The sequence below is a fragment of the Panthera pardus genome, unplaced genomic scaffold (assembly GCF_024362965.1).
Source record: "Panthera pardus isolate Hobbes unplaced genomic scaffold, ASM2436296v1 HiC_scaffold_8, whole genome shotgun sequence".
NCBI classification, from domain to species: domain Eukaryota; kingdom Metazoa; phylum Chordata; class Mammalia; order Carnivora; family Felidae; genus Panthera; species Panthera pardus.
The window spans coordinates 14,812,438-14,825,626 of NW_026527013.1; the positions used below are offsets into that span (position 1 = coordinate 14,812,438).

General features: G+C 45.6%; 1 long non-coding RNA gene and 1 other non-coding gene across 2 annotated transcripts; both read right to left on the reverse strand.

Moving 5' to 3' along the window:
- Window positions 1-7,708: 7,708 nt before the first annotated feature.
- On the reverse strand, window positions 7,709-13,150 carry LOC128772472 (uncharacterized). The gene is made up of 2 exons (XR_002071817.2): window positions 12,357-13,150; window positions 7,709-11,287 (listed from the first exon to the last, which is right to left on the reverse strand). It is a non-coding gene; the product is annotated as an uncharacterized LOC128772472 (long non-coding RNA).
- LOC128775781 (small nucleolar RNA SNORA70) lies at window positions 11,779-11,912 on the reverse strand. The gene has a single exon (XR_008420754.1). It is a non-coding gene; the product is annotated as a small nucleolar RNA SNORA70 (small nucleolar RNA).
- Window positions 13,151-13,189: the final 39 nt, after the last annotated feature.

Genomic DNA, 13,189 nt, shown 5'->3' on the forward strand with positions numbered 1-13,189 from the left:
GCGTCCGGAAGTGGTTACTCAGGGCGCCGCCATGACAGGCTGAGGCCGGAAGGAGAGGTAGGGCGCGGCCATGACAGAGAAAGTCTTGAAAGGGCTAAGGCTGCCCCCGCCGCCCTGCCACGCCGGACTGAGACCGGAAAAGACGAGGCTAGGCGGGCTGGGCCCCACCATGACAACTAAACCGGAACTGGGGAGCCCTTGTCCTAGGCTACCGAGCAATGGCCTGTTTGCGTATCAGGGGCGGAGCCTGGGCACTGCGGAGGCGGGGCCAATTACTGAAACGCAGGCATTCTGTGGGCGAGGTCAGGATCCGCCGAAGGGGCGGGGTTTGTCACGGGGGTGGGGCTTGTTAAGGACCCGGGTCCTTGGTTGGTCTCGGCGCCGGGGAGGTCCCTCCCTGGGGGTCCCGGGGGAGGGCAGGTGCTGACAGGCATACAGAACACAGCCACAGCTCACCAGAGCGATCATGAAATAATGATTACACACACGTTACTACTTTAACATAAATATACGAAAAATTGTTTATTTGAGATTACGTATGTTGTGTAATGTTTACTCTCCTACTATTGCTTGAGCAAAACCACAATAGGGCTAATTAACAGCGGCACTTAGTAGTATTTGGTAGTACTACAAATAGAAAACATTGTTTCTCAAACAATATGTTTGAGAAAAATGTATAACAACGCTTTTATGTTTCTTTCCTCTCACATAAAAATTTATATGAACTGCTTTTTAAACTCTTTATAGGATATTTATATTTGTAGGTTATATTGTTGCATATTCTTAGGGTAGTAACAGTAAGACTTCGTAAAAGGAGAACATAATAAATGCAGTAGGACTTCGTTAATATTCTTTTTTTTTTAATTTTTTTTAATTTTTGAGAGAGCGTGAGTGAGCAGGGGAGAGGCAGAGAGAGAGGGAGAGAGGATCCCAAGCAGGCGCTGCTCTGTTAGCTCAGAGCCGGATGCAGGGCTTCAACTCACTAATTGTGAATCACGACCTGAGCCGAAATTTGATGATAAATTGACTGAGCTACCCGGGCGCCCCTTTAGTTAACATTGTATATTTAATGAAAATAATGATGACGTTTCTTTCTGTCCCATTACACAGTAGAATATCTTTACTCTTTCAGTTTTCTTTTCCAATAATACTTATCTGAGTGGACTGCAACCCTTAGGACAGCTTTTTGTTTTATATAGTGATAAAACGAATGCAGTCAAAGGTGATATCACTGATTTGCTTCCCTGCTTTTATCAAGCCCACGGATTACTCAGATTCTTGGTGTCATTCTAACGTGATAACATGAAGCTGAATATTGTCTCGACTAAAGCCTTGCAGAATGGATTTTACTTGTTAGGTTTTTGACTTGGATAGTTTCTAGATCTTGAAAATAGGGTGCGTTTGTTTGTTCTGGAGACCCTATTCGTCAATCAGGTCTTTGCATCTATACATTCATAATACATTGCTATCTGTGTCCAAAATGTTCATTATTTTTGAACACTCTAGAGCACATTGGATGTCATCGTAAGTTAAACCTCCCTTTCTCAGGGACAATGGTTTTTAAGCACATAGGTAATTTGAAATTGTGATATCAAAGCTAGACTCCAAATAGCTACTTTATTCAGAAAGAAACTGAGAATATCCTGTTAAATTTGTTGATTTAATTTTTTTAATTTAAAAAAATGTTTAAATTTTAGAAAAAAATTTGAGAGAGAGAGAGAGAGAGAGAGAGAGACCGTGAGTGGGGGAGGGGCAGAGGGAGAGAGAGAGAGAGAAAGAGAGAGAGAAAGAGAAAATCTTAAGCAGGCTCCACGCTCAACACAGAGCCAGCCCAACGTGGGGCTCTACCCCACGAGCCTGAGATCATGACCTAAGCTGAAGTCAAGAGTTGGAAGCTCAACTGACTAAGCCACCCAGGTGCCCCTTGACTGCCCATTTCTGAATACATTTTGAAATCTGAATCAGTCCTTATTGCAAAAAAGTGAGTCTTTTTTAGGGGCACCTGGGTGGCTCAGTTGGTTAAGCGTCCAACTTCAGCTCAGGTCACGATCTCACAGCTCATGGGTTCCAGCCCCACATCAGGCTCTGTGCTGACAACTCAGAGCTTGAACCCTGCTTCAGAATTTGTGTCTCCCTCTTTCTCTCTACCCCTCCCCCGCTCACACTCTTTCTCTCAAAAATGAATAAATGTTTAAAAAAATGAGTGGTCTTTTTTTGCCGTATGAGGTTTTAGGAGCAGTCACTTCATACCTGTCTGGGCTCCTATGGCTTCTTCAAAGATCATCGGAGAGTTTTAGAGAAACAGTACCTAAGTTTCTGCTTTACTAGAATTGTTTTCTCCACTCTAATCTTCAATGCATTTCCAAATTAGAGGACATTTTTCTTTTGTCTATTTTGGAACTGATATTATGACGGTCAACTAAAAAAAAACACCTTTTTTTCAAAGTTTGTTTCTTTTATTTATTTTTATTTTTTTTAACGTTTATTCATTTTTGAGAGACAGAGAGAGACAGAGCATGAGTGGGGAAGGGGCAGAGAGACAGGGCGTCACAGAATCTGAAGCAGGCTCCAGGTTCTGAGCTGTCAGCACAGAGCCCGATGCGGGGCTCGAACCCACAAACTGTGAGACCATGACCTGGGCCGAAGTCAGACGCTCAACCAACTGAGCCACCCAGGCGCCCCTATTTCTTTTATTTTGAGAGAGAGAGTGTGTGTGTGTGAGAGAGAGAAGAATCCCAAGCAAGATCCACACTGCCAGTGCAGAGCCCAAAGTGGGGCTCGAACCCATGAACTATGAGACCATGATCTGAGCCAAAGTCAAGAGTCAGATGCTTAACTGACTGAGCCACCCACGCCTTTATTAGAGCGGTTTTAGGTTCAAGCAAAATTGGGAGAAGGGTACATGATTTCCTGTATATCCTCTGCCACCTCAGATATATAGCACCCTGATTAGCAACATCCCTCACCAGAGTGGTACATTGTTACAAATAATCCCAGTGCCTGTAGTTCATCTTTGGGTTCACTCTTGGTCCTGTACATTTTATGGGCTTGGACACATACAGAATGAATGTATCCATCATTACAGTATCAAACAGAGTAGTTTTACTGCCCTACAAGTCCACTGTGCTCTGTCTCCTCATCTCTCCTTCTCTCACCTCCTGGGAACCCACTGATCTTTAGTGTCTTCCATAGTTTTACCTTTTCGTAATGTATCATTGGAATCATACAGTGTGTCCCCTTTTCTGATTGGCTTTTTCCGCTTAGTAATATGAATTTATGGTTCCTCCATATCTTTTTATGGCTTTATATCTCACTTCTTTTCAATGCTGCATAATATTCCATTATCAGTTTGTTTATCCATTCACATACATCTTGGGTCTTCCAAGTTTTGAATTATGAGTAAAGCTGCTATAAACATCTCTGTGCAGACTGTTTGCTCATTGATGGCTACATGGTGACTTCTAATTAATTCTCGACTTTATTGAGATATAATTGACACAAATCATTGGGTAAATTTAAGGTGTACAATGTGATGATTTGGTATACGTATATATTGCAACATGCCTACCACAATAAAGTTGACACCCTTTTAACCCTTTACCTCGCCATTTTTTAAGTTTATTTATTTTGAGAGAGAGAGAGAATCCCAAGCGGGCTCCATACTGCCAGCACAGAGCCCAATGTGAGGCTCAACTCACAAACCGTGAGATCATGACCCAAGTCAAAGTCGGACACCTAACTGACTAGCCACCCAGGCGCCCTTCACCATTTTTTGTTGTTGTTACAGTGAGAACATTAGAGCTCTACTTTCACAGCCACTTTCAAGTATACAATATTGTTAATTATAGTCACCATAATGTATACTAGATACTCAGAATTTACATCTTATAACTGAAAGTTTATATTCGAACCGACATCTCTCCATTTCTCCCACGACTCGGCCCCTGGCAACCACCATTCTCTCGAGTTCCATGTCTTTAGGTTCCACACGTAAGTGAGATCATACAGTATTTGTCTTTATCTGTCTGACTTATTTCACTTAGCATAATGCCCTCAAGGTCCACAGGTCCAACCATGTTTCTACAAAAGGCAGGATTTCCTTCTTTGTGACTAGTATTCTAATACATATATTAGAATATTATATATATATATATATAATCTCACATTTAGCTTTATATATAATATTTTCTTTATCCATTCATATGTTGGTGGACACTTAGGTTGTTTCCATGTCTTGGCTCTTATGAATAATGCTGTCACGAACATGGGTGTGTAATTATCTCTTTGAGTTAGCGATTTCATTTCCTTCAGATATATGCCCAGAAATGGGATTGCTGGTAGTTCCATTTTCAGTGTTTTTGAGGAGCCTTCATACAATTTTCCATAGTGGCTGTATCAGTTGACATTCCCACCTACAGCGCACAAGCGTTCTACTTTATCCACGTCCTTGTCAACATTTGTTATCACATGTCTTTTTTTTTTTTTAACGTTTATTTATTTTTGAGACAGAGACAGAGCATGAACAGGGGAGGGGCAGAGAGAGAGGGAGACACAGAATCCGAAACAGGCTCCAGGCTCTGAGCTGTCAGCACAGAGCCCGACGCGGGGCTCGAACTCAAGACCGCGAGATCGTGACCTGAGCCGAAGTCGGCCGCTTAACCAACTGAGTCACCCAGGCGCCCCTGTAGTATAGTTTTAGATCAGGAAAAATGATGCCTCTGCTTAGTCCTTTTTTAGGATTGCTTTGGCTATCTAGGGACGTTTGTAGCTCCACAGAAATTTTAAGATTTTTTTTTCTATTTCTGTGAAAAATGGCATTGGAATTTTGATAGATATTGCATCAAATCCCCACATGGCTTTGTGTAGTGTAGACATTTTAACATCAGCTTTTCTGATCCATGAACATGAGCTCTATTTCCACTTATTTGTGACTTTAAATTCTTTCATCAAAATGTAATTTTGATGTTGGATATTAACCAATATCTAAAGCTCTAGGCAAAGCTTTTACTTCTTTAGTTCCATTCATATCTAGGCACTTTGGTCTCTTTGATGCTGTTGTAAATGGGATTATTGTCTTTTTCAGCTAGTTCACTGTTGGTGGGTAGAAATGCAACTGAATTTAGCATGCTCATTTTGTATTTTAAAACTTTTTTGGGTGGCTTAGTCGGTTAAGCGTCCGACTCTTGGTTTTGGCTCAGGTCATGATCTCACGATTGGTGAGTTGGAGCCCCACACTGGGGTCTGTGCTGGCAGCGCAGAGCCTGCTTGGGATTCTCTCTGTCTGTCTGTCCCTCCCTGCTTGCATGCACTTTCTTTTTTTTTTTTTAATTTTTTTTAACGTTTATTTATTTTTGAGACAGAGAGAGACAGAGCATGAAGGGGGGGAGGGTCAGAGAGAGGGGGACACAGAATCTGAAACAGGCTCCAGGCTCTGAGCTGTCAGCACAGAGCCTGACGCGGGGCTCGAACCCACGGACCGCGAGATCCTGACCTGAGCGGAAGTCGACCGCTTAACCGACTGAGCCACCCAGGCGCCCCGCATGCACTGTCTTTCAAAATAAACATTTTTTTTAAAGTCTTAAGCAAAGGTAAGTTGGGATGGCATTGTCTCTCTTTCCAGCCTGATACAGGAAATCTTTCTTCCCGGTTATTTTAAGAATAGCAATTAAAAAAATTTTTTTTACATCTCTCTCTCCCTCTATCTGCCGCTTGGCTGCTCATGCTCTCTCTCAAAAATAAATATTAAAAAAAAAACAAAAAAACTTTTCTGAATGTTTTAGTTCTAACAGTTTTTTGATAGTCTTTAGGATTTTCTATATACAAGATCATATTATCAACAGATGGTTTTACTTCTTCCTTTCTGATTTGGCTGTCTTTTGTTTCTTTTTCTGGCTTAGCTGGGCGGGACTTCCAGAATTATGTTGAAAAGGAGTGGTGGGAGTGGGCACTCTTGTCTTGTTCCTGATTTTATTTTTTAAATTTATGCTTATTTTTGAGAGAGAGGCAGAGAGAGAGGGAGACAGAGGATCCAAAGTGGGCTCCGTGCTGACAGCACAGAGCCCAATGCAGGGCTTGAACTCACGAACTGTGAGATCATGACCTGAGCCAACTGAGCCCAGGTGCTCCTTGTTCCTGCTTTTAACCTTTCACTAATGGGTATGATGTTGGCAGTATGTTTCTCATATACAGCCTCTATTATGTTGAGGTGTATTCCTTCTATACCCAATTTGAATGTTTTCTATCATGAAAAAATGTTGAGTTTTATCAAATGCTTTTTCTGCATCTGTTGAGATAATCACACAATTTTTGTCTTTCATCCTTTTAATGTGCTATATCATATTTATTGATTTGTGTGTGTTGAATCATCTTTGCATCCCAGGGAAAGATCCCATTTGGTTATGGCATATGATCCTTTAATGTCCTGTTGAATTTGGTTTGCTAATATACGGAGAAATGTTGCATCTATATTCATCAGGGATATTGGCCTGTGTGCACATATATACTGGATGGCGGCAAAACAATACTCCAGGCATTTCTTAGTTTAGTTTACACTTTTATTTCTTAAGTTAATACACAGTACCGTGTCACATTTGATAGATTCCATGCTTCTGTGTTCTGGTACTTAGCACAATGCCTGGCCCGTTGGGAGGATCAGTTAATATTTACTGAAAAACACCCATAAAGGTTAACAATATTGATTCATTCTACCTAACTGAAGTTCCTTGAGTCATAGATTTTTAAATAGTTTTCAACGAACATATTAATAACTTGTTCATGTCAATATTTTCCTTTTTTTTTTAAATTTTTTTTTAAACGTTTATTTATTTTTGAGACAGAGAGAGACACAGCATCAACGGGGGAGGGGCAGAGAGAGAGGGAGACACAGAATCGGAAGCAAGCTCCAGGCTCTGAGCCGTCAGCCCAGAGCCCGACGCGGGGCTCGAACTCGCGGACCGCGAGATCGTGACCTGAGCCGAAGTCGGACGCCCAACCGACTGAGCCACCCAGGCGCCCCACACGTCAATATTTTCAATGATTCCTCTGCGCTCTGTCTTTCAAATAATATTTTATTTTACATTTTTAAAAAGTTAATTTATTTTGAGAGAGAGCTGAGGGGGGGGGGGCGCAGAGAGAGAGAGGGAGAGGGAAAATCCCAAGCAAGCTCCTGGGGGTCAGCGCAGGGCCCAAAGCAGGGCTTGATCCCATGAACTGAGAGATCATGGCCTGAGCCAAAGTCAGATGCTTAACTGACTGAGCCACCCAGGCTCCCCTCAACTTTTACATTTAAGGATACTGCAATGGACATAGCAAGTTCTCTGGCTTATGGAAGGGAGAAATCTACTCCAAAGACTCTGGGCAAAATTTGTAACTAAGAAATAAAAATATGATGAAAGCTAACTTTCCTTCAGCTTTATAGAAGTTAGTAACAGGGGAGCCTGGGTGGCTCAGTCAGTTAAGCAGCTTGAACCCGGCTCAGGTCATGATCTCAGGGTTCATGAGATCAAGCTTCCCGCGTCAGTTCTATACTCATGGCATAGAGACTGTTTGGGATTCTCTCTCTGCCCCTCTTCTGCTTGTGTGTGTACTCTTTCTCTCTTAGAAAAGAAGTCAATAATGTACCTTGTTGTGTCTTATGCAACAGAATATTTCCCTACTGTGTTAAGAAAAAAACAAACAAACAAACAAACCCAGAGCGGGACAGTAGTAGTTAAAGCAGTAAAAGCAAGTTTTATTCAGGAATTACTGCAATAGGGGGAAAAAGAGGCCTCAGTATAGAACTGGAACCCATCCCCAGTACAGCACAAAGTGGGGGTTTATAGCCGAGGAGCAGGGTTGGGGTCAGTAGATGGAACACTACTAAGGAAACCTCAGGGATGGAAGGATTCTAGTTAAACAGATCTAACAGGATTCTTGCTGTGGGCAGGCCAGGGTGGTCAGATGCCATACAAAGGAAAACCCAGTCACTTCTGCTTACATTTATTAAAGGATGTGATAAAGGATACATGATCAGTTAGATGAAGAGATACATGGAGTGAGGTCTGGGAGGGTCCCGAGCACAGGAACTTCTGTCCCCATGGAGTTGGGGTACATCATGCTCCCAGTGTGGATGTGTTCACCCATACGGAAACTCTCTGAACCCCATACTATTGGGATTTTTACGGAGGCTTCCTCACGTAGGCGTGACACATCATTAACTCCACTTCCAGCCCCTTTCCCCTTTCTGGAGGATTGGGGAGGGGGTATGGAGCTGAAAATTCCAAGCTTCTAATCATGGCTTGGCCTTTTGCTAACAGTCAGAAAGACTCCCCGCCAGGAGTCATCCAGGAGCCCATCCAGAGTTGCCTCATTAGAACAAGACATTCCTACCACTCAGGATATTCCAAGGAATTTAGGAGCCCTGAATCAGGAACTGGGGTTAAAGACCAAATATTAGAAAACGAGATGCTCCTAGTGTCTTAGCACTTAGGAAATTAGAAGGCTTTCAGGAGCCTGTGCCAAGAACCAGGGACAGAGACCAATATATATTTTCTATTATTTCACAGACACCAAAGGTGGGGTGTGTGTGTGAAGAATATTATGAGATATTGAGGGTGGGGAGTTCTCTTTAAACTGACTTGGCAAGGTTCTTGCTACAACTGGGTGATGCAGGCCAGACAAGGGCAGGCTGCAAGGTCCAGACCTAGAGGAGAACGACTCAAGTTTAGTCAGGGAGAGTCTTTGTCATTGGCTATCGTGAAGCCAGTTAAATTGTGGTATCATTTTGAGACCGATCATCCAGAGTTTAAAGAAAAAGGAATTGAATTATTCTAAGTATAGATGTCATGGCTTTCTTTAAACATCAAAAATTATTACAGATTCCCAAACTAGACATGAAAAGGCTACTGAAGCATCCTTCAGGTTTTAATTTCTAGTAAGGTATGTATCAATCACTATAAGACACGTAAACAAAAAGGCCTCTGGGGGCATCCCTCCCCCACGCTTTTAAGAGTAAAGGGTTCCTGAGAACCAAGTGGGAAAGCCACTGTGAATTATCCCCAGCCTTACAGGTGCATTTCTTGCACTGATCTCAAGAAGAGCCATCGAGAGAAAATCCTAAGCACCTCTCTGTATCAGCCCTTGGCCAGGCCTACATGTTTTGGTTTTTTTAGGCCAGGAAGCTGGTGTCTGGGGACCTGAGGGACTTTTGGCCACAGTTTTGCTTTTTCCCTCTCTTTTCTCATTTTTTCTTTTCTTTCCCATCTTTATTTAGTTTGTTAGTACTGTTAGGGGGCACTTTTAGTTAGCATTCCTAGCAGTGAGTCATTGAGCTGCGGGGGCCTTGCGGCCATCCCCGTGACCAGGAGAGCCACAGTGACCACCACCGGCTCCTCAGGACCGTCGGCCAGGGCAGCTTTGCCCAGGTGGGGTTGGTCTGGCACAACCCGAGTGGGACAGAGGCGTCCATGAAGGTCATTAACAAGAGTCAGCAGGGCTCCTCCAGCCTCCAGAGACTATTCCTTGAAGTCCAGAGCATGAAGGCCCTGAATCACAACCCCCGAGTCGTGAAACTACTTGAGGTCGCTGGCACCATGGAAGCAGGCGACCCGGTCACGGAGTCCACTAGCGAAGGACAGGTGTTTGAACTGCGCCATGCCTGCATGAGAAAGGGGGAGCCCCGAGGCAGATTCTGCCAGATAGCGCCCACTGTGTGGTACCACCACCAGGAAGGTGTCATCCACAGGGACCTAAAGCCAGAGAGCCTGCTTTTGGAATCCGACCCGAACATCGAGGTCGCATACTCTGGATTCAGCAATGAGTTCACCGCCGCCCATAAGCTGACCCCCTTCTGTGGTAGTCCCCCTTGGGTGGAGCCTGGAGCCATCCTCTATACAATGACTGTCCAGTGACCAGCAGGTCCCTGCCTTGGCAGGACTTCAGGGAGCTGTGGGAGCGGGTGCTGAGCAGGATATACCACGTTCCCCTTTCCACGTCTGTGCAGCGTGGGAGACCTGCTAGAGAGATTCCTGCCCCTCAGTCCCAGTGAGAGAAGCACTTTAGAGGAAACCATGAAGGGCCCATGGATGACCATGGCCCGTGAAGCAGAACTACTAAAGCCTTACAGTGAGCCACTCCCTGACTACAAGGATCCCTGGCAGAACTGAGGTGACATTAGCTGTGGGCTATGAGTGGGACCAGATCCAGGACCTGCTGAGGGGCCAGAATTAAGAGGAAGTGATGGCCAACTACCTGATCCTAGGCTGCAAGAGCCCCAAGGTGGAGGGTGGACCATTGCTGCGAAGCCTCTGCCTTCAGCTGATCCTGCCAATAGTTGCTGTCCTTCCAGCTCCCACAGGCTTCAGCCCAGGGTCTCTGCCAACCCGGAGGAGCCTGGTTTCGGTGGGCCTGCCCACCTCTGCTGTGTTGTGTAACTCAAAAAGTCAGCGGCCTGGGGAGCACTGGGAGTCAGTGGAAGGCCAGCAGCCCATCCAAAGGGCCTGCCAGTCCCCCACCAAGACACAAGGACCATCCCTTTCCCCAGCACAGTCCCTAGTGTGACCCTGGGGCCTCCCCTCCACCCACAGCATCAGCAGCAGTGGTGATGCCCCACACGGAACCAGCTGCCCCCAGGGTTTGTCCTACAACTGGCAACTCCCTCCATGCTGGGCGGCCCGGTGATAGGACCCCAGCCTCTCCCTCTGGCAACCCCCAAGGCTGAATGGGCTGCTGGGAGCTTCTTCAACTTCTTACTCAGGCAGATACCGTGTTTCAGGCCACCTGGAAAGAACCGATGTGGCCCTTAAACCACAATGAAGCCAATGAAAGCTCACGTGGTGGATAGCCAAAGAAGGGACAAAACCAAAGACTGTTTTTATATGGGCAGCAAGAAGATCCTAAGCTCCACCGAGCCCAGCAGCAGGTGTGGGAGGTGGGCCAGGGCTGACACAGACAGCCGTGGGGACGGGAGTGGTGCAAGGAGCTTACGGCTTGTATGTGGGGACACCGAGGACCACGGGCAGGGAAGGATGGCAGGTGCAGACTGCCAAGGTGGTCTGCACGGGATTCAAATCAAGGGAGTACCTGTGCTTCCACAGCATTCAAAAGCACTGAATCAAAAAATAATGGTGGGCTTAAAGGATGGCTGGGTGCCACCGGGGAGATAAGAAGAGAGGCTGGTCCTGGCTTCGGGCAGGTCCTCTGTCCCAACCTGGGTGAATCTTCAGAGACTGGACTGTCGTCCTGGGGTACTTCTTCCCTCCTACTCTTTTCTCTCGTCTTCTCTCGTGCTTATCAGGGACGGGAGATGCTTCTGTAGAAACAAACACAATGAAAAAACCACATTTAATGGGAAGGGATTTAACATGTATTTTCTTTTTTTTAAGACGGGAAGTAGGACTTATTGGTGGGCATGAACAGAGAAGGGGCAGTGCCGAGGTTCTCATGAGCACAGAGCCCTCCATTTGTCCAAGGGACCATGATAAGGGATATATTTGACCCCATAGCCATCTGGGGGTGAGCAGCTTTTCAGCCACTATGTCTTCAAATTTATCCACGTTAAAGTCCCACTTCTTGGAAATGTGGATTTTCGGGCGGCCAGGGAACTTGAACTCGGCCCTACGTAGGGCCTCAATCACATGCTCCTTATTCTGCAGCTTGGTGCGAATGGACATGATCACTTGGCCAATGTGGACCCTGGCCACTGGGCCCTGGGGCTTTCCAAATACACCCCACATACCTGTCTGAGCCTAGACTGGAGCCTAGACTGTGGCATGAGGCCACACCTCAATGTCCACTGGAAAGGGCTGTCTCCAAGGTCCCTTAGGGCAACCTGTACAATCAACAGGCTGCATACACTACCAAGGAGGCTACTGTTTGCAGCCATTGCACACTGGGCTCCCATGGGGAAAGAGCACAGTCGGCTTAATTGGCTGCATTGACATCTATTTTCTGAGTTGCTTTTAAATTTTGTTTGATGTTTATTTTTGAGCGTGAACGAGAGAGCGAGCGAGTGAGGGAGGGGCAGAGAGCGAGGGAGACACAGAATCCAAAGCAGGCTCCAGGCTCTGAGCTGTCAGCACAGGGCCCGATGCAGGGTTCGAACCCATGAACCATGAGATCATGACTTGAACGGAAGTCAGATCCTTAACCGACTGAGCCACCCAGGCGCCCCTGAGTTGCTCTTAATGCTGGATTGTGGGAGGTGATTATTGATACGACTGGTTCTCATTCATGTTTGTCTCAGAGAACACTGGGCTGTCACTTCCTTCAGCAGGTTTGATAATAGTAATATTAACACCAACAAATACCAGTAGCATTTACTAGTGGCCCCAGACCTTCTACACCATTTCAATCCCTTTTAGGTAAAAGTGCCCATTTACCAGACTAGGAAATGAATGTTGAATGGGGTTAAGCAGTTTGTACAATCGCAGAGCTGGTGTCCAGAGCACGTGCTTTGAATCTTGGGTCTACGGCCTCCCTTGGCTCAGGCCTGGGGCTTCTGCAGTCCCGCTTTTGACATCCTGCTGAGGTTGTTACACCGAGTCTCTTGATTAATGGACAATTCAGTAATACACAAGACGACACCAAACACTTGTGTGGTAATCTTCAGAGCTTCTTGTGAATTCGCTTGTTTGCGGGCCCCTAAGTCCTCTGCGTACGCAGGACACGTCCTGAGTACAAATTCTACCTCAAAAATATGAAAGAAAAATGAAGTTGTCCAGAGTGCTGGCAACACTGAGGTGGTATGGAACCCTGTTCAGCCCGAGGGACAGTGCCTTGTAGGCTGGTTAGCACACAGGTGGGCCCCCTGGTGTGGGAGCCTGATCCGGATCTAAACGCGTCTACAGTGGTGCCCAGCAGGGTGGCCTTCCCGCTCTTCTCCTGCCTCCTGTCAAAATCTTACTAGCTAGAGAACAAATGTAGACTGATGTCTTGCGGATGAACTCCTATATATTAAAATTCACTTACTGGGGCGCCTGGGTGGCTCAGTCGGTTCAGCGTCCGACTTCGGGTCAGGTCATGATCTCGCGGTTCGTGAGTTCCAGCCCCGCGTCGGGCTCTGTGCTGACAGCTCAGAACCTGGAGCCTGTTTCAGATTCTGTGTCTCCCTCTCTCTCTCTGACCCTCCCCCGTTCATGCTCTGTCTCTCTCTGTCTCAAAAATAAATAAACGTTAAAAAAATAAAAAAAATAAATAAATTAAAAAAAATAAT